Below are 22,787 nucleotides of genomic sequence, written 5' to 3' on the forward strand. Positions count from 1 at the left end.
GTGAAGTGAAGTCTCCGCCTGTGCGAGAGCCGAATGAGACGGAAATCAACTCCACAGTCCGCTCTGCAGGGTTACATGTTAAATGATGTTTAGATCTGGTGACGAGGGAAACGACACCAGGAATCTGATTTACTTCATGAAACCACCGGAAAACACGGTGCAGCTACTGTAGTCCTGTAAGATTGCCTCATACAGCCTGGCCATTACACAACGGTGCGAAGTAATCGTCAGTCCTAATGAGTCCCATGAGATGGCTGCCAATGCTATTACAGACCCGCAGCCGACAGCAGACATGTTCCGTCTTTTTTCTGCAGGTACACCCGTCAGAATGGGAGAAAAAGTGCATCATCTTATTTTTTCCTGTTTCTCGGTGTTTGCCTCTTACATTTGGTAATCCGTTGCAAGTCTGTGTCTTGGCCTTGGATGAAAATGCTTTCAAAAGAGCATCATCATCAACAGTGCCTGCTTTTTTTAAGGGCAATGACATTTAACTGAAGATAGCTTACAGAGGTGTTGGTTCAAGTGTGTGAAAATAATTGTGGCCACAGTTTAATTGTGTTTAACGGGCAAAAAAAAGTGTGTGGATAGATACCTAATTAAGTTTGTGCAGCCACACTTATTTTGTAGTATGTGTCTGTAGATTTAATACCATTTTCATTAATGACACCAGTGGCTGTTAACTGCAGCTGTGTTGGTCAAGCATGCCAGGCGCACATGCTAGCATTGAGACTGAACATGATTGAGGTAAGTAAAGTTTGATGACAGTAGCAGACCACATTTCTAAGCCAAGCAGACGAAACTGTAGGGGGGGCTGAAGAAAGGCAAGGCATTCAGGAGCACGAATAAATGTCACATCTGTGTGATTTTCCTTGAAAAACCATCACAAGTCGGTTTTACAGAAATCAGTCCAGTTTTAGGCAACCAAGAAAGTTCTCTCAGGGTCAAAATGTTCCAATATTTCCCCTGATTCATGACCAATTTTCACACCTCTTTTTTTTTTTTTCTTTTCTGGGAGAGGACCTCCAGACACCCTGTTTTAGTTTTGAAATCTTCCAAATATTTGAGGCCCTGAGTTTGGCAAGTATGAAGGAAGGTTTTATATTACCTTATAATCCGTTCACACGTCACAATACAGAGTAATTAAGGCGTGTAATTGCTTCACATAGTACTTTTAATGTAATGATTTTGATAAGAGCAGCTTCAATTATAATTTTTGCAAAGTTTTGTCTATTTTATTAAGCAACATTTTGTTTGGTACTTATATAAAAAAAAAAATAAACAACCCAACACTATGTTGCCATCATTTTTGTATTCTGTTTCCAATGGCGCCTAAATTATGTTTAGTTTTGGCTCTGGCTGATACATCTACAGTACAGGCAATCTCAGTATTTATATCATTTCAGTTTAAAAAGTGGTGATTATCCCCTTTTCAGGCAGACAAACCATAACTGATAATTTAATTGCATTTCACTAAAAAAAAAGGGATGAAAGAGAAAATAAGGCATGCTTGATGACACGTTAGTAGTGGCTGCTAAAGTCAGTGTGTGTACTCCGATTTGGGAATAAGGGGACATTAAAAATATTCTGTGATGTCTGAGAGAAAGCAGGAAAACGACATTAAGTTCACAGACGTCCTCCGTGTTCTGGTTTAAGTATTTTGGGCTGTTAATAATCACAATCACAGAAACATCTCAAAGATCCTGGAGGGACTGGCTTGGACACGGAACCTGATTATTTTGACTTTAAATTTCAATCCAGTTTGTCAAAACATTATTAAAAATGCCTTATAATCTTGAATAAAAACATGTTTGTTCGAATCTAATAGCATTTATTGCAGGCAGATTATTTTGTATTACTGCTCTAATTAGAAACAATCCTTTTGTAGAGATGCAGTATTTCACCAGGGTTTAAAATATCAGGCTAATATCTGTTAGCCATATTGCCCAGCTCTACCATTTGGCTGTATTGAGTTGGAAATGAGCCATGGACTTAATATGCATACACGCGCTGTAGGCCTGGACTAGCTTTGTGCTTGTTTTCAATTCAAAGTCTTTTTTTTTTTCTCAGTATTGGTTTCTATTAATTTGTCCACCCACTCTGTCTGTTCCTTTGGAAACCAGAACACAGGCATCAATCTGCAGCATTTCCAGTGGGAAATGGGAACTGGTTGGACTTGTTTTTCTTGTTTCTTTGTACATAATTACTTTTTTGTTCTCTTCCTGTCTTCGCTGTGACAGTCTCAGGGTTATTATTTTAGATTTACAACCCCTGATTCAGCTGTAAACTACTTAATTTTCATCTTGAAAGATGGTCCGCTGCAGGTTTACCAGTGGGCTTAAAATGTCTCTTCCGTCACAGTGGTTACACTCATATGCCTGCTGTTGTGAAAGAAAAGGACTTTTCACAGTTGCAATATGAATTTAACAAGTCAGAATGGACAAAATGCAGTATAATTGCACAACATGGCCTCTAAACAACTAGATAAGTTTCCAGCAATTTGTGTCCAATCTTGGCCTGGAACACTGGCACTGACTTCATGTCTTAAATGCACCAAATCTGTGAGATTCTGACAAAAGCCAGACTGCTCACAGGGCCAAATGTAGCAATTCATGACTGAAAATCGTCCACATTTTCTGAAAAAATGTTAAAATGGAATCTGAAATGAAGCTTAAAGGACAATACCGCTGAATTTCAGCATGCCAAATTATACGCTTTACCAGTATTTCCATGAGTTTGTTCTGCTCGCTCCATTGTGATGCAAACTGGAGGGCCATACGAGTGCAGACGGAATGAATTGGAACAATGATGAAAGTGCGTGCTATAGGAATCAGGACAGCTGTCAGGGTGTACGGGTGTACATTTCCGTGGTTAAGGACCGATTTTACTGAAATGAAGCTATGTGTGTATGTTCAGGCAATCTTTCCATGTTTGCAGCATGTTTCACAGTTTGTCATTCAGGGTCAAAAGAGCAGCTCAAACCTCTGTTTTACTGTTTAAATCAAATTAGTCTCTGGGCTGTGTTGTTCCTTCCTCTTGAAACGCTGTTCATGCTGCCTCGGAAAAAGGTTATAACAATAAAACACTTCATATTTGAAAAACAGTCAATTTTCCTCCAAAACAAAACCACTCATGATGCTCTGCATCACCCACCAACTAACAACTGAACTAGCCTGTGCATTAATTTGCTGATCATTTGTACAATTAATCAATTAATCATTTCGTATTCAAAACATCAGAAAATAGAGAAAAAAGCCAGAAGTTCCCAATGTGAAATCTACTTATTGCCTTATTTGTCCAGTCAACAGTCCAAGTCCCCAAAGATAACCTGTTTACGAACAGAGAAAAGCAGAAAATTCTTCCAAAAGTCAAGAGAACAAATGGCGTTTTCACTTTAAATCAATCATGGTCGCTGATTAACTTTCTTTTGATCAATTACTTAATTAATTAACTAATTATTTTAGCTCAAAGTTTAATTGTCCATTCTAGTGCTGAAACTAATGATGATTTTTATCATCTACTAATCTGAAGATCATATTCTCCATTAATCTGCTGTCCTATAAAACGTCAAAGAAATTGGTGAAAAATGTTGAGGTGACGACCTCAAATGATTGTTTTGTCCACAACCCAAAATTTTACTTACTGATATAGAGGACTGAAGAAACACTAAAATATTCACATTTGAGAAGCTAAAATCTGAAAATTAGTTCTCAAAAAAAAACGACTCACAATTAGTCGATTATCAAAATAGTTGGTGATTAATTTAACAGCTGAAAACTAATCGATTAATGGATTTATCGTTGCAGATCGTTTTACAAACTTTGGGATATTTTGACACTGGCTCCATCTTCCAAAATGTGAATATTCTTTATTTTTATTAATCTTCAGTGGTGCTACAGTGAATATTTTAGGGGTTTGGACAGTTGGTTGGACAAAGCAAGACACTTGATGATGTCACCTTGGGATCTGGGAACAGTGATCAACATTTTTCACCATTTTCTGACATTTTATGACCAAACAACTAATTAATTAATTGATTAAATAATCTACAGATTAATTGATAATGAAAATAATCAGCTCTAGTTTTATCTAAAGAAACCAGAAAATATTCATATTTAAGGAGATAAAATCAGAGAATTAGGATAAAACGATTTAAAACAACAAATCATTTATCAAAGTAGTTGGTCAGTAATTAAATAGTTGAGATCTAACTGATTAATTGACTAATCCTTACAGTTCCAGTCCACTAAACTGCAAAAAAATAACTCCTAATAACAGCTTCCTAATCTGAGCGCCCTGTGTTAACAAAAGTGCCTAACTTGAAACATTTGTCTTTGACAAAATGAAAAAGGAGAGCCAGAGTGCTGTGTGTACTCCCGTATACACCAACAAATATAAGCAACAAACACACAGCCACCATACCGCTCCTCAATGCTTCAAAAACAGAGAAAAGGCTTCTGTAGATGCAATGCTTTTCTCCGCTGCCAAGTTTCCCCTTGTGCTGTGGCTTAGCTCAACAGTAGTGTAAAGGATGCATGCTTCTTTTATTTTATTTTCAGCCCCCTGCCTCCGTTTTTTCTTCCTCTCTCCTCCAGTACATCATTCCTTTGGGTGTTTGTGCGGTGTCCCTTAGTTACAGGATAAGAGACCCAGCAGCTCAGAGAGTTAAAAGCCTGCCCTGTCCCACTCATACGAACAAGACCATCAATAATTCACCCTCATCGGGAAGCATTATCTAACAGCCTTATGAAAATTTAAAGATTGTGGGTGACAACACGGAACCATGAAGAAAGTGCTCCGTAAGAGGACACTCCAGGTGGCAACAATGTGGGCCCGAGGAAGACTCGTCTGTGCCGCTGCGTCAGCCGTGCCCCTGCGAGGCTGATTTAACCATTACACATGAAAGACAGACGCCTTGCTGAATTAAGGCAAAGTCAACGAGAAGACACATCTCCTCTCAGCCCCTGTGAGTGCGCGGGTGCAGCACAGAGGTGGAAGCGTTTGCTCGGCTGTATTAACGCCCAGGCTCACTCTCATTGACAGTGAAATCCCTCTAAGCCTAGATCAATTACATCCAGCTCTGCTGTAATTAAAATGTCCTAACAAAGGTCTTAGGAGCACCGCGCACGAAACCTACCCATTGAAAATAAGCTCAAGTCCAAATTATAGCACCATCTCCTAGAAGAGAGTTTAAGATTAGATTCAGGCTTTCTGCATGGCCGCTGTGCTCAAAATAAGTCTTTTTCATCCCTTAATAAGGCTAAGATATGATGGGTGTAACATGAAACACAATTACGCTGTAATATTTTTTTTATATTTTAAAATAAGATCAGAAAATAGTCACATTTGAGAAGCTGACATTGAGAATTTGAACATTTTTTCTTAAAATAAAAAACAAAAACTCAAAATAGAAAAATTTCACTGGTTCCAGCTTCCTAAATGTGAATATTTTCTGATTTTATCAGTTTTCAATGGTACTGAAGTGAATATTTTTGGTTTTTGGACAGTTGGTTGGACAAAATAAGACAGCTGAAGACATCAAGTTGTCTCTGTGGAAATATCAGTGACAAAAGAGAAGTGAAATCAGATAATTTCTTTAAATACGACTCAAAAATACAATATCAATTTAGCAGCAATATTTTAGGGGATGACTGTTGGTGTTTTTCACACATTTTCATATTAACGCAAAGAGATTTTAGATAAATAATCTTCAGTCATGTAGGTATATGGTTGGGTATGGTTTGTTTGTTTTTTATGATACTGGTGCTAAGATGATATTTTTAAAACCCCACTGGTGCATAAAAGGGGCCTGAAACAATACATTTAGAAACATTAAACATTAAAGAACAGCTGTTTTTATCACTAAGGTAAATCTCAACTTGAAATTGAACAAGATACAAGCTGTCAGTGGTTTAAAGTATACTTAAATATATTAAAACACTTAAACTTGCACTACAAACCCACAAATTCACATAATAAATAAGACCTGATCCAACTGCAGTAACTTAACACCAACAGTCACATCAGTAATAACAGCTGAATAAATTTTGAGTTGATATTCCACAAACTGCAGCTTCAAGCGTCAGTAACTTTCTTTTAAATATAAACACATAATTTTAAATATTATGTGTTTGGAGATGTGTCTGTATCGAGGGAATCTATTTCAATCCGCAGCTCAGGCGTGTGGCACTGAAATAAGGCACTGTAGTTTATGACTCAGTCTGGTAGGTTCTGGTGCCATACTGGCATCACGTTTTGGGACCCAACCTTAATAATGACGAAGTGGATAAAGGCAAATAATAGAACAGCTAGAACAGTCTGCTAAGTTCAGGAAATTACATCAATTCACTGTAATGCAGCCTTTAAAAAAAAAAAACAGGAAAAGACAACACTTAGCCATATAACGATATAAAATCATCCAAAATCTAAGATGATATCTAGACTCATATCATGATATATTGATATAACATATACATACTCAAGAAAAATATAAAAATGCAACACCTCTGCACTCAGCTCAGACACCCATCCACTGAAAATACACTCAAATTCAAATTAGGGCACAATCTCCAAGAAGACCGTTTAAGACTGGGTTCAGGCTTTCTTTGCTGATAAAGCGCACATGCATGGTGCTCAAAATAGCTCTTTTTCATCCCTTAATAAGGTCAAGATATGATGTGTAACGTACATGAGCTAACATGAAACACAATTATGCTGTAATACTCTTAATCAATGCAAGTGCATAAAATAAAATATTCATTAATCTACAGAACAAAAAAAAAAGCGTGTGCTTGTTTTAACTAATAGGAAAACTAATTATTTGTTCTCTTAAGTTCATCTGATGCTTGACTATGCAGCTCTGCTGAGAGATGACATAATGCTTATGAGTCTCCTAATTAAAACTCAGCAGTGGAGTGATTAGCAATCACAACTCCACTCTTCAAATATCAAGATCTGATTTGCTTGGCTGATCAACAACAAGGTTCTTTCTCTCACGGAGCCTGCGCTCGCTCTTTCTTTCTCTCTGTTTTTAAGGAGGCTTTTGAAATGGAGAAAATAAGCACAACTCCACAAGAAAGGGCTCAGCTGAGATTTGAGTTCTATATTGCCAGGATGCCATTTACATTGCCTTTTTTCTTTGATGATGACTGCCAGCGATCATAAAACGGATTACACACCGCTGCTGATGAGCGCTTAAATGCTTTTGGTTTTTACGTGATAATTCATCGTCGTATGAAACCCAAGAAGAGAAAACAGCCATCAATAACATTACTTATGGCAGCCACCAAAATTAAAGTTGAAAGCTGCTCCCTCGTCGCAGCGGAGAACTGAGAGGCTGCTCCACAGACACAGCAGAGAGAGCAAGATGGCTGACTACCCACCACCAAACAACTCTGATATACTGAAGAAACTTTAGCACTTTCAAGAACCACATAAACTACACGAAGAACCTCACAAAAATAAAGAGGTTCTTCAATTTTGGATTCTCTCTCTGTAGAACCAGAGAGCCTTTTGAAGGACTATTATTATTATAAGAGTGGGTTTTATCAAGAACATGCTCAGGGGTTCTGCTGATAACCTTTCTATATTGCAGGGGTTTTTATCTAGAACACACTGAGGGGGTTCTTCAGGGAATATTTTTTTATATTCCAAAGGTTTATTCTAGAACCCATCCAGGGGATTCCACAAAGAACCTCTTTATATTCCAAAGGTTTTATCTAGGTCACACTCAGGAAATTCTATGAAGACCATTTTTATACTTCAAAGATTTTAACTAGAACCTACCCAGGGGGGTTCTACTGAGAACCCTTCATCTAGAAAACCCTTTATCTAGAAAACACAAAGGAGGTTCCACCTGGAACATTTTTACATTCCTATGGTTTTATCTAGAACACACTCAGGGTGTTCTGCTGAGAACAAAAACCCTTAGTGAACCCTACTTCAAGGACTTCAACAATACATGAAGAGCTATTAACAGAACCCTAGGTCTTACAGAGAACCCCTGTTGACCCCTTTCATCAGAAAAAGGGTTCTCCACAAACAGCCGATTCTGAGTAAAACCTCAGCCCTTCAGGTAGAACCCTTTTGGGAACCTTATTTCTAGTGTACTAAGGCTGCAGCTAACTATTTAATTATGTATGAATCTGTTCATCACTCTTCACTTAATCAATGACTCATTTAGTTTTTTAAAGGTTAGAGAAAATCAGGAAAAAAGTCACAAAGTGAAATTTTCTTATCGCTTGATTTGTACAACCAACAGTTCAAAGATATTCAGTTTACAGTGATGTAAAACAAAGGAACACAAAAAATACATCCAGAGGCGAGAGAACAGACTGTGTTTTTACACATAAACAATCGATTAATTTTCTGCATTATTGCTGAGTAATTTTCTTTTGACATCTGCTGATCATTTTCTTGATTATCTGATTAGTTATTTGGTTCATAAAAATGTCAGAAATAAGTCAGCGTCTCACGGAGCCTGCATTCACTCTTTCTTTGTCTCAGTTTTTAAGGAGGCTTTTGAAAAGGAGGAAATCATCACAACTCCACAAGAAAAGGGCTCGGAATTACTTAAATGTTTTTGGTTGTACGTGATTTACGCGATTACGTATGAAACCCAAGAAGAAAAAACAGCCATCAATAACATTATTTATGGCAGCCACCAAAATTAAAGTTGAAAGCTGCTCCCTCGTCGCAGCAGAGGAGGGGACTGCTCCACAGACACAGCAGAGAGAGCAAGATGGCTGACTGCACTGACACATTGTGAAAGCACGCCTTGCCATCCTAGGTAATAGATTCTCTTTGCCGTGCGACTCCCACCGCTTCTCATCTTCTGTGACAACGCCTGCCAATCAAAAGCCCGCGGAACATTCAAGGGCTTTGACAATATCTCCTCACCTTGAAAACACATTGGCTTCATCACAAGACACCAAGTGACACCAAGTAGGCATCAAATAGCCATTAGACATGGCAGACAAAGCGGTGGCAGACTAAAGGTGATGCCGTGCCTCATTTTTTTTCCAACAGGAAAACAGCTCTCTCAAAATTCGCAATAAAAGCATTCTTTCTATATATGAAGACACATTAACAGCCCTGACAAATGCCACAGTACAGTGGGAGGTGATGTGGAAGTGCTGGACAGAAAATGCACAGCATGAAAGGACTAAATGGGGACAGAATCTGCTGTGAAACTTTAAAAAAAATGTTGAATTTAACTTCCAACACGCTGAATAAGTGGTGTCTAAAGAAGAAAATGTACATTTAGTTTCCATAAAAGCATTTAATAGAACAATTTGAGCGACCTGTTACGTGTGTATACCCTGTACAAGGGCAGAGTGATAAAGACAAAATCAAATATCATGATATTTTTGACCAAACATCTTATCACAATATCTTACTATTACAGCTGCAATTATCAATTTAATCTTTCAATGTTTTTTTATTAATTGATTTGTTGTTTGGTCCATAAAAAAATCTGAAAATGGTAATAAATGTCGATCACTGTTGCCCAAAGGAATGTCCTCAGATGTCATATTTTGTCCACAACCCAAAGATATTCAGTTTATCATCAAAAAGGAGTAAAGAAACCAGAAAAATATTCACATTTAAGAAGCTGAAATCAGAGAATTTTTCCCATTTTTTCATAAAAATTACTTAAAATGATTAATCAATTATTAGAATAGTTGGAAATTAATGTAATAGTTGACAACTTATTGATTAATCAACTAATTGTTGCGGCTCTATTGACAAAGACTGTAATATTTTTTATCATCATTTAAGTCATTTTTAGGCAAAAATAGCACAAAATGCACTAAATATTTTGCAGGTGTGGAGGGATGGTTGGACAAAACAGGACATTTGAAGACATCATCTTGTCTCTTTGGAATCTGCTTAGATTTTATTGAAAATATTGAGCATTTAATAGATGACCTGTATAAATAAACAACTAAAGTGAATATTTGGTGGATTTTGATGGTTGTTTAGACAAATTTGGACAGTTGGTTGTACAAAGTAAGACATCTGAAAACATGACCTTGTCTTCTTGCAAAGGCAAATAATAGAACAGGTAGAACATTTTGATATGTTCATAAAATGGTATCACTTTACTGTAAAGCAGCCTTTAAAATCAGGAAAAGACAACACTTATGCCAAATAACGATATAACAATATCTAGCCTCATATCACAATATTGATATACTGAACAAAAATATAAAAAAATGCAACTTACACTCTAAAATGTTCAGTTTTATATTGAAATAAGACATTTATTATGCACTGAACTGTGTCTATTTCACATAGGGCCACAGATAACGTTTGTTTTTCCCAGGAAGGCAAAGTCACGACCCGCCATATTCTGTCTGTGGCTGGTTTACCCTGATATTCTTACATGACACACACTCGATGTGTTGGGCTGGTTAGGTTTAGGCATGAGGAGAGATTGGTCAGTGTTAAAGGTAAGAATATCAGGGCACACCAACCAGAGACAGCGTAGGATGAGTCATGACTTTGCCTTCCTGGGAAAAAGAAATGTTATCTGTGGAAAAACTGGTATCTGTAGATGTATGTCAAATAGCCATAGTTCAGTACTTAATAATTTCATTTAATCGACATCTCTACATGCCACATCTGGATGGATTAGTGCTCACTAACATGGAAAAACATACCATTTATATGCACAGAGGAAATCTTACATTTTTTACTTCCAACTCATGAAAAATGGGAGCAAAAACAACATGTTGTGTTTATATTTTTGTTGAGTCTATATTCCGCAGCCTACATGCTGTTTATGTGAAAGTATTTAATCAAAAAATGTGGAGGGTTTGCACATTACCTTATTTGAAAAACAAAACACCAGTTTGGGTGTTTACGTGCAACAACTCCTTTCTTTTCAATGCAAAACAAGAAATAACAACGTTACACCACATCAGCCCGGTGATTTACATTTTTATATGATTCATGAATAGCATGAAGGAGGACGGGGGGACATTTTTCTGCAGTGAAGCATGGCCTGAACCTCAATTTCTGGGATAATTATATGATACTATTTAGGAATTTGTGGAAGAGAGACGCATTTCCTCAGTTGAAGACAGATGACCTGTCAGATACACCTAACACCAACACAAAGCCTTCAGCCTTTAATCTGCACACTTCCTGTGACCCATACTACGACAGAACCAAATAAAGAACACTATCTTTGTATCCCCCTGAGACAGACCAGTGTCCTCATATGCTAATGCCAGCCGGTGCAGGAGAAGAAGCTCTGAGGGCGGCCCTAGACAACTCACAGGTCAGTGCTAATCTTCTGATATATGGAGCCTAAAGACCCGGGACACATCCATCACACGCCGCCGACGGCTCCCCAACTGGGAGAGATCTGCACGCACTAAAGGGTTAACACACTCCCCCAAAGAGACCTCAGATGATCCATCACTCAAGAAAGCAGCCTCCTTTTGAGCGCAGCCTCCTTTAACAACACTGAGGGGGTAGCTTTCCTCGCAGAGGGTCGGCGATGAGTGCGTATAGAGCCAGCGTGACTGCTAGACCTGAGCGCCAAGCCTCTGTTGATCATTAAACATCCATTTTAAACCAGTGGGGGAAAGTTAACTGTCATTTTAAACACAGGAGGAGGTAGTATGGGAGAGATTTTTTCCTCCCTCAGCAGACGTGTTTTTCTCGGCGAAAGGACCGTATATCCATCCATCGGGTTAACTACCCTAACGCATAATCATTCGTTCCAGTCATCTGTCTCTTTATTCTTGAGGCGAGCCACAAAATGGCCATGTTGGGCTTTTGCACTTAAATGAGAAACTCACCCCGAAGCACTTTGTTAAATAAACAAAATGCCCTTCGCTTGTTTTTATATAAAAGGGACGGTTCAGATTTTTTGAAGTGGCGTTTTATGAGGTACTTATTGATAGTCAGTGTTCTACCTAGACGGCGGTTGGCATGTCCACAGTTTGGAGAAGCAGCAGGAGTATCAGTATAGGAAGCTAAGCAATGTACCGCCGTGGAAAAATCTACATCAGTTTAAGAGCACGATATAATTATTCTACATCATAATATCCTCACCAATTTACCTTGCCGTCAAACAGCCTTTTCCAACAGGAAACCGCCGCTACCTACGCCAAATGTCTCTCCCTCCAAACCAACCAAACTGGCAAAAACCTAACCTTGCAGAACACAGGAATTGCTGGTCTACCGCTGCCTCAATCAGTTAGTTTGTCTGTGTTATTGTGTGACTTGTGCATTTTAAAAGTTTAGTTTGGATTCATCAAAGTCTTACAATAAGACAAATTAATCCGTCTAGGCAGCGACAGACCAATCTTTGTTCTCCAATGTAAAATTGCTTACGTCACCGATGGAATGTGGTGGTTTTCCTGTCAGAAAAGGCTGTATGACAACAAAGTAAAGCAATGAAAATAATCTATATATAGTGTACACTTAAAATAATATTGATATTTTTAGGTGGATCATTTTCAGGTGGCTATAATAAATGTAGTTGCTTCACCATGTCTACAGCAGCACATTGCTTAGCTTTCTACACCAGTACTCCTGCTGCTTCTCCACACTGGGAGTGTACCAACCATCATCTATTATCATTTAGGGCTGGGACGAGTGTGTGTCATGACTGAAATTCCCCCAAAAAACGCACATCATGCTTTTTATTTCAGCAGCATCATTGCTGCTCTGCATATAAAAGTGCTGCAACACTTTTTGAAGTAAAGTGCTATATCAGTCTGTTCCTGTTCATCAAATAGTGACCAATGAATGAAACAGAAAATACAAAAATATGTGCTCCCCTCTCCTGTCATGCAATGCCTCCACCAAGTGAGTTTTGACCCTTTGATGTTGCTGTAGCTGCTCAGTGTGGAGTGTTGAAGCCACAGTAACAGACTGAGTCAACAATGTGAGGTCAGCACATGTTAGTTTGCCTCCACAGTGCAGAAGAAATATTTATCTGACAGTCTGAACACACGCTTTTTTTTATGTGGAGCAAAACGGATCTATTTGTTTATATAAATTTAGAGCGGCTGCGGTGCTAATTTCCGTTAACGTGTTAACAGGAATTCCCATTATGTGTTAGCATTGAGCTAACGGACTATACGATTGAACAATATTTTAAAAAATCCAGGCAGCAGTTAACAAAAACTCAATTCAGGAATTGGAATAAAAAGAATCACGATACTTTAGAGAATCGATTTTTTCTCCAACCCATATTGTCAATAACACATTGACTATGGATAAGAACCTCATACAACCCCACTTCAAATAATCTGAACTATCCCTTTACACTCGCTCCACAGATTTTCTATTCTTCTTCTTTCTCACGGCCAAATGTGAACAACGAGAGTCCAGCTTGGATGTTGCTTCAAAAAAATGTGTTTTTTTTGGGAGAGGGGGCGCCTCTTCACAGCATCACCAGTAAATGTCAGGTTCGGTGTCAGCCCCTCAGAATCAGAGACTACTTTCTAGACCATTTTGCAGCAACACTCACCCAGGAAGAAATCCATCTGAGAAGGAGCACTGATGCCAATTTCTCCAACGATAGCAGCCTCAACAGAGCAGAATGCATGTACCTCTCCCTCCTCTTCAGCAGCTTTTTAATAATTTCAACAACCAGGCTCAGCTCAGCACACCACAGCATGATTTCCACTCCACTCTCTCTCTCTTTTTCTTGACTCAACAAACTTACTACACTCGCTATTGTTATCACTCCTGCCCCATCCTCCTACACATACACAATGCAGAGAGCCTGTTCTCTGGGCGTTTGTCAGAAGTCATTGTAGGAAAACACAGAAAATCACTGACAGGAGGAGATGCAGACTGCTGTAAAGTCAACAGGAAAAAAATATATATATTTTTTTTTAAAATCTAGACAGTGTGTAATAAATATATATTTTAAATGTTATTTGTATACTGTCCTGACGCCTGCTCTCAAGATTCATATTATTGCTAAGCAATATAGCTACATTATATCTAGAGCTGCAATCAATAGTTTTTCTTTTTTAAGAAAAAATATGCCAATTCTCTGATTTCAGCTTGTGAATATTTCCTAGTTTCTTCACAGTAAGCTGAATATCTTGAAGTCGCTGACAAAACAAGACATTTGAGGACATCATCTTGGACCTTTCAACACTTTTTTCAACAATGTCTGACATTTTATAGAGCAAACAACAAAAGTGATGTTGACTGAAAAAAAAAATTACTTATTACATCTAAAAGTAGCTCCTTTTTTGCGGAGTAGACTACTAGAATAGACTGGGAGAGTAGACTGACACACGAGCTGAATTCTGACTGGGCTGAAGTTAATGCAACTTTAAAAGTAACATTAACTTTATCAAACCGTTTTTAAGGTCTACATTTAAATAATTGGATTTTCGACTTCTTAATACTGTTTAAGACCATGTGGACACCCTGTAATATTTTGTGAAAGGACCAATAGGCAGAGGTGGGAAGTAACAAAGTACAATACTTTGTTACGGTACTTAAATTTGTCATGTGTCCGTACTTTACTTTTATTTTTCCAACAACTTTTTACTTTCACAGCCTAAATTTCAAAACAAACATCTGTACTTTCTACTCATTTTCAAACAGGCTTTAGTTTTAAAGAATCTGAGGGGAATTACTGGTTATTTAGCATCAACTTAAATAAATGGGACAATAACACGTAGAAAAAAGACGATTCCTTGGTGTTTCCATCAGTTCACATCACGCACGAAAAACGGAACAAGACGAAAATCAAGTAAAAGACATAACAAGAGGAAACAGACAAGAGACGGAGATTCAGAGACAGCTGATAGAAATGTCCTCCAGGGGCCTACTTTTTACTTTTATACTTTGAGTACATTTCAGAGCCTGCGCTTTTGCTTGAGTAAAGAAGTAGAATCAGTACTTCTACTTCTACCGGTGTCTTTTTTTAATCTGTACTTCTACTTGACTGAAAAATGTGTGTGCTTTTGCCACCTCTGCCAATGAACTTTTTGAGTCGTGACCCCCCCACTGTGCGCCTGAGACTGTTCAGGAATTGTATACCACATGAAAGCTACCCAACTCACATTATATCACCGATACAGGCGATGCAACATAAAAATCTGGTTTCTGACTTTCATTTGACGCTGCCTGCCACATAATGTAATTTTATTTTGTTCTTCACAAGCATCTGGTGACCCCCAGAAATTATCCCAATTAACCCTATGCCCTTAATTATTACAATATCGGGAAACATCCACATTGAGGTATTCGTTCAAAAATGTTGTTCGCAATATGTCTTACATGTTTCACTGTTTTTAAATCAACTTAAACTGAACTGAATTACACAGTTCAGCAGAAAATGTACTGAACATGACAAATTGATTACATGTAACTGATGTAAAGAGCATTTCTCCTTCAAGACCGACACAATCAAATCTGTCTCATCCACCATTATTCATCACTCCCTCTCCCCCCTCTCTCTCTGTCCATTTGTTTGTCCAACTTTTCACAGCGAGCGTGTCAGAGGAATTGAACAAGACAGCTGTCAAACCCGCCCGCCATGAGTGAAGATGGCAGGTGAAGTCCTCTCTTTTTCTCCCCCTTCTCCTTCCTGCTCTCTGGGTTCAAAACTCCCACTCTGGCCTCTTTCTCCAAGTTTTTTTTTTATGTTATTTTGTCCGAACAAAGGCGGTGGCGGCAGAGGAGGGGAGCAAAGCGAGCTCTCTTCTCCAGCAGGTTGAGGGAGCGGTTGGCTCATGTTATTACCCAGGAGCGGGATGACCATGAAGGGGCCGCCGACCCCTTACTGCGCTCCCAATGGCATTTACATTCCCTGTCTGTGTGTAATATCATCTCACATGCTGCACTTTCTTTCACTATTAACCTGCGCTGATCCTACCTCCAAAGTGAGGCTGTGCACAAAGGCGAGAAAGCTCTTTGTTGTTTCTCTTTGTGTTTGGTCAAAATGAGTGTTTATTTTCCCTCTTTTTTAACTTGCCTAAAATTGCACAGAACATTAGGCCACGTATCACGAGACAAAGACGGAGAAGAGAAGAAGAAATCCATCAAAATAAACAGTGTCTTCTTGCATTCTTCCACTTGACAAACAACAGCTGCACAGAATGGGAAATAAATATTATCTCTGCGACAGAAAAACAATCAGGCACTGCTAGGTACTCAGAGTCTCTCACATAGCTTGAATGCTCTGTGTCTTTACATCTACACTCACTGAATGTGGAATTAAACCATTCTGCAAGAAAAACACTTGAGAGCAAATTCATTCTGGAGCGTTTTCGATGTAGACTGCTGCTGCGGCCAAAATACCAGCCGAAATATGTAAACAGATTCTCGTCAAGTTATTTATGCCTTTTTCCCTCCCCGGACAAAGTGGGCTCTTTTTCTCCTCAAAAAAAAAAAAATTGTTGATGTTTTATGCTCGTGTGGAGAAATACTGAAACAGACGAAATCTTTTTAACATGACCAGGTCTCTGAACGGCGTCCAAGAATTTCCACTAAATACATGGCTTTTTGGTGTAAGATTATGGCCAACGAATTCTCCAAATCCACACTAAATCTGTTGCTTCTCACACACAACCAACTGCAGTGTCCAGCAAGCCTTGTCAGTAGCCTCCACCACCACCACCGCCGCCGCCGCCACCAGCACCAGCGGCAGCAGCAGCAACACTCTATCAGAACAAAACTGCTTAGAGGAAGGGGGCTGGTAGCTCAAGTTCTCCCTATTGAAATGCAGACACTTTGATATGGAAATTGGCAGTTACAAAAACCCGCTAGAATTCACACTAGCATGCATTGAAACCATTTGCGCAATGTGAGATGAGATGGCACTTCCTCCCAAGACAACACAGACAAATGGACCAAACCAGCACGTCTGGGGCGGGTGAGAGAGATGGAGGGAAGGTAGAGGAGGAGGAGGAGGAGGAGGAGGAGGAGGAGGAGGAGGAGGAGGAGGAGGGTTGGAGAAAGAGGCAACAGAACATTTGTCCCCCCCAAACCCGCTCCTCTCTCTATTGAATTCCTACAATCCACTGTCCCCAGGATTTGTCTCAAGAAATAAGGAGAAGGATTTTTCAAAGTGCAACACCAACCAGTAAAACATCCCTTTATGGCTCACTGGCAGGGGAATAAAATGACCTTTTCATCTTCAGCAATCACTGCTGGACATGTCAGTATCATCTAGGGCTGATTATTTTCATTATCGATTGATCTCTTGATCATTTTCTCAATTAATTAATGGTAAAAAAAAATGTTGATCAAATGTCTTGTTTGTCAGCAACCCAAAGATATTCAGAAACCAGACAATATTCACATTTGAGAAGCTGAAATCAGAGGATTTGGACATTTTTTCTGAAAAAACAAGAAACAAAAAAACCCCCCAAAATTATTGATTAGGTTATCAAAATAGGTGACAACTGATAGTTGACAACTAATCGATTACTCGACTAATGATTGCAGCTCTAGCTTTTCATTACTGATTAATCTGTCGATCATTTTCTCAATGAATCAATTTGGTTTTTGGTTCATAAAATGTCAGAAAACTGTGTTTTCCAAAGCCCAAGATGGCATCCTCAAATGTCACGTTGTTTTGTCCACAACCAGAAATAAGAACTTTTGAGAGGCTGAAATCAGAGAATTTGGACATTTCTTCTTACAAAATGACTCAAAGCAGCCCACCCACTTTAACTAAAAGTGAAAGAACGGCCTTGAATGAACTGATGAACAACACAGACATTGTCATCAAGCCGACAGATAAAGGCGAGGGTATCTGTATTCAAGATGCTGAGAGGCATAAACATGAAATTCTTTCTCAGTTGACAAAATGCCATAGTTTTACAAAAAATTAAATCATGATCTTACCGTTTACAAAAATGACTCAAAATGCTAAAATCCATTGTTTCCAGCTTCTTAAATGTGAAGATTTTCTGGTTTGTTAATCTTAAAGTGACTATTTTGGGGAATTTGAACAACACCACCTTGTCTCCTTTTTTTTGTCCACAACCCAAAGACACTCAGTTTACTGTCATAGATGACTACAGAAACCAGAAAATATTCACATTTGAGAAGCTCAAATCAGAGAATTTGAATGTTTTTCTTAAAAAAAAAAAAAAAAATCAAGTGATTATACCAGTATATCGCAAAAATCCACTGGTTCCAGCTTCCTAAATGTGAATATTTTCTTGTTTTGTTAGTCTTTAGTGGTACTACAGTGAATATTTTGGGTATCTGGACAGCTGGTTGGAAAAAATAAGACATCTGAAGACATCACCTTGTCTCTTTGGAAAATATTTTGATTTATTTTAGTTGTTTGGTCTATAAATTGGCGAAAAAAAATGGTAAAAAATGTTTATTGGTGTTTCCCAGAGCCCAAAAGGATGTCCTCAAATGTCTTGCTTTGTCCACATTTTGGGGTATTTGGGAATTTGAGTGTTGACTCAAAAGATTAAACAATATCGATTATCGATATGGAAGTATGTTGAAAAAAGTCCTCTGCTTCCAGCTTCCAAATGTGAATATTTTTTGGTTGTGTTGGTCTTCAGTGGTACTGAATTGAATATTTTGGGGTTTCAGACAATTGGTTGGACAAAACTATACATCTGAAGACATCACCTTGTCTCAAAATTTTTCTGACATTTCTTTTTGTCTACAACCGAGAGATATTCAGTTTACCATCACAGAAGACTAAAGAAACCAGAATATATTTACATTTTAGAAGCTGATATCAGAGAATTTTGACAGTTTTCCTTAGAAAATTATCAAAACAGTTGGCGATTATTTTAATAGTTGACAGCCAATCGATTAATCAACTAATCATTGCAGCTTACAAAGTGTGTGATATTTTGATCGTCATTGAAAACAGAAGAAAGTCCACTGGTTCCAGCTTCTCAGATGTGAATATTTTCTGGCTTTGTTAGTCTTCAATGGTACGACAGTAAAAAAAAAATTGTTTTGGACGGTTAGTCAGACAAAACAAGACATTGACGATATCACACTGTCGTCTTGGAATTTTATCCTTAAAAAAAATGACTCAAAAGCTTAATTGATAATCAAAATGGATGGCGATTAACTTAACAGCTGACAACTAACCAACTAATCGTTGCTGCTCTAGTATCCTCCCATTATTTTTTTGTCTAGTCCTTCAAAATGGCCGCCCGTGATAGAATAACTTCCCCGCCACGGTCAAAATATGCTCGGATTTGTGTGGTGGGAAGTCAATTTCTCACACTGTGCATACAGCTTATATAATGTTGCTGTTTCTTTAGTTCAAAACTGAGCAGCCCGATGCTTTGGTTTGGATTTTATTTCCAAAAAACAACTGGATGTAAAAAAAGTCACCATCTATCTATACTTCTTCCCTGCATGAAAGCTGTTATATAAGTACATGCCGGGGAAGCTCTCAGTTCCCTAACTTGTCGGTATGGCTTATATAATGTTGCAGCACTATGCTGATTTGGCATTGACAGTATGGATTTATGTGTAAATGTTATTTAACCTTGATATTTCAGTCCATCATGGTCGTGCTGTCTCTCCAGGGGTTTCTTTGCTGGAGTCTACAGCGGCCCTATCTCTAAAAGCTTCACGTGAGAATGAGATATGGTTCCCTAAGCCTGTAAAAACTCTCTGTCTGTGTGTGTGTGAGCGTGTGTGTGTGTGTGTATATAAATGTGTGTCCCATCATCACACATGGCTGGCTCAGGTCTGTGAATTATACATGCTCTGTGAAATGATCTTATTTTATAGCCGCAAAATGGAGAAGTAAATGGAGACGGTAACTGACATCCAACTACTTAGCTGCTGGTGTCCTGGACTGGGTGGAGATGTTTGTGTGAGATCTGTTTTTTCACCATGTTATCACGCTCATTATCATCACTGAATATCTTATAAATCAGTGTGGAGCTTTTTAGAGGCTTTTTTCATAAATATACAGGACTTTATTTGCCATAGTGTTCGTCTTAAATAGAAAAAATAAGGCATTTAACTGCAGAAAGCACCTTGAATGTGAGCATTTTCACACATTTCATGCTACAAAATGGCTCTTTCAGTGAGATTTCAATGTGAAGGTCGCATTTAAACTAGCACTAAAGAATGCATCTTTTAGAAAGTATTTTAATTTATATTATAATAGAGATATATGCACTGAAATCCACTCTGGATGATCATAGCAGCCAAGCAACTTCATATTAGGCTTCAGACAGTCCTACAGAATGGATCTTTTAATGCGATTTTAATGTAAAACTCACACTGTGTCCAGTTATACAGAATACATCTTTTAGTGGGCTTTAAAATAATGCATTTAGCAGCAGAAAGCACCTTGAAAATGAGCATTTTCACAATTTTGTATCATACAGAATGGATCTTTTAGTGGGATTTTAATGTAAAATTCACATTTTATCCAGCACTAAAGAATGCATCTTTCAATGGGCTTTTAATTTGAAAGTCACATTTTATCCAACACTAAAGAATGCATCTGTTAGTGGGCTTTTAATTTAAATCATAATAGACTGAAATCCATATTGAAATGACCCCAGCAGCCAGGGAACTTCATATTAATTAAAAGTCTGGAGGCACCAGCATATACAAAACAACCTCCTAGGCTATACTACAGGCTGTGTATTGATCTCACAAAAGCACCTTGAATATAAGCATTTCCATGTTTTTTATCTTCCAGAATGGATCTTTTAGTATAATTTTAATGTACAATTCACAGTTTATCCAGAACTAAAGAAGGCATCTTTCAATGGGCTTTTAATTTGAAAGTCATATTTTATCCAGCACAAAAAGATTGATCTTTTAGTGGGATTTTAACGTAAAAGCAACATATTATCCATCACTAAAGAATCCATCTGTTAGTGGGCTTTCCATTTAAATTATGACAGACTGAAATCCAAAGTCAAATGATCCTAGCAGCCAAGCAACTTCATATTAATTAAAAGTCTGCAGGCTTCAGACACTATAGCCTACAGAATAGCATCATATCCTATACTACAGGCTATGTATTCCCATAAAAGCACTTTGAATAGAAGCATTTTCACACATTTTATCATGTACTAAAGAATGCACCCCTAAGTGAGCTTTAAAATGATTTATTTAGCAGCAGAAAGCACCTTGAATAATGAGCATTTTCACGCATTTTCTCATAAAGAATATGATCTTTCAGTGGGATTTTAATGTAAAACTCACCCTTTATCCAGCACTAAACGGTGCATCTTTTAGTCAGCTTTTAATTTAAACTATAAGAGACTTAAATCCATACTGGGGTGACCCCAGCAGCCAAGCAACTTCATATTAATTAAAAGTCTGCAGGCTCCAGACACCAGCCCTACAAAATAACATCATAGTCCATACTACAGGCAAGGTATTGATCTCATAACAACAGTTTTAAACTGCCGTGGGCCCGTTTTCTGACATTTGCCTGATCATATCCTGGGAGTGTAAATAAATGGTATTGATCCAGAGAGGCATAACCCAGCATCTCCCCTTGAAAGACTCAAAACATCCGCTTTAAAAGGCTACTTACAGAGGGTACGCCGTGCCAAAATATGGATCCCGGCATGGAGTGTGAATTTCAGATCAACACCAGGAGCTCCCCCTCCTCTCCTCTCTCTCTCCTCTCCCTTTTTCAGAAGAGGCCCCCAGAAACTAAGCAGCGGGTCGCACAAAGACGGCTGGGGCTCGGCTGCATGCTCCACTTTCTTCCTCCTCACAGCGGACAGACGGTGCTGGTGGAGGTGCTGGTGGGTTTTCCAGTGGCAGGTATCGCCCGGGACCGGACGGATAGCTCCATGGCGAAAGGTCCGTTCAAAAGTAATGATCGTTACTTTCCTCCCCCCCCTTCCTCCTCCTCCTCCTCCTCCTCTGGTGCGTGCACCCGGGCTCCTTACGACGGTTAAGACTGCATAAAAAAAGGATCACTTCAAGGAGACGAGATGCGCCCCAGTCTCGCTGCAAAATCTAACTCCGAGCACGTCTTCCACACTGTCAAGTCTTGTGTGAGGGTCTCCTGCGGCCTGGTTCACGCGTACGGCCCCGAAGAGGGATGGTAAGACTTCTTTTAGTCTGGCTTTTCGGTGCGCTCCCGGTTGTTCCCTCTGCGCCTCATCCACACGCCGCGCAGACAGTCGGAGCTACAGCCGGACTGGAGGCAAACAAGGCGAGGAGAGACGGCGCACCGGTCCCCTCTCTGCAGCAGCTGGCTGTGGAGGGAGGAGCACAAAACATGGAGCGGACTCATACCAGGGCGCGGAATGGATCCTGATGCTAATTATGACAGACTAACATTAAGGCTCATATTAAACCCTTATCTCAGTGTGTCTGATCATATTAATCCAGTGGTAGAAAGTAGGGGAGACCAGGGGCGATTATAACATTATTTACATTTAGCTCCATAACTTACAGACAGTGGAATCCTTTAAGAGTACTCATGTCTGCAGATGATCAACCTAATTTTTTCTTTTTCTTTATTTTTCATTCAGATTACCATTTAACTGACATTTGTATGAAGAATATAAAGTAATAAAACAGATACTTATCAAAATACTTTACAAATTAAATTACTGTAGCCTCCTGTGTATCATAGGGTAGGGCAATGTCTACCAAAATTGGCATAAGACCACAGTGAATGGACAATGATGGGCTCTTCATCTCAGCACCAGATGTCTGTAACTTAGTTGCGTTTTATGAGGAAAATAATAAAGACGATGGGGGAACGTAGTGCAAGAACAGCAGCAACAGCTTCTTTTTATTTTCTCTCCCATGTCAAACGCAGAACTTAGAACAGAGACGGAAAGATCCACACATCAAAA

General features: G+C 38.7%; 1 protein-coding gene across 6 annotated transcripts in view; it reads right to left on the reverse strand.

Annotated features, from left to right (window-relative positions):
* adgrl2b.1 (adhesion G protein-coupled receptor L2b, tandem duplicate 1) overlaps positions 1-22,505 on the reverse strand; it is a 136,320-nt gene extending 113,815 nt beyond the window's left edge. For 3 of the 6 annotated variants that reach the window (XM_084732756.1, XM_084732757.1, XM_084732754.1), the window contains exon 1: positions 21,503-22,500. The gene's annotated coding sequence lies outside the window, so the exon portion shown is untranslated. Of the gene's footprint in view, positions 1-21,502 lie in introns of all 6 variants that reach the window. The other 3 variants (XM_084732759.1, XM_084732760.1, XM_084732758.1) reach the window with 2 other exon arrangements.
* Positions 22,506-22,787: the final 282 nt, after the last annotated feature.

This window comes from Lutjanus erythropterus, chromosome 12 (assembly GCF_056507025.1).
Source record: "Lutjanus erythropterus isolate fLutEry1 chromosome 12, fLutEry1.hap2, whole genome shotgun sequence".
NCBI lineage: Eukaryota > Metazoa > Chordata > Actinopteri > Lutjaniformes > Lutjanidae > Lutjanus > Lutjanus erythropterus.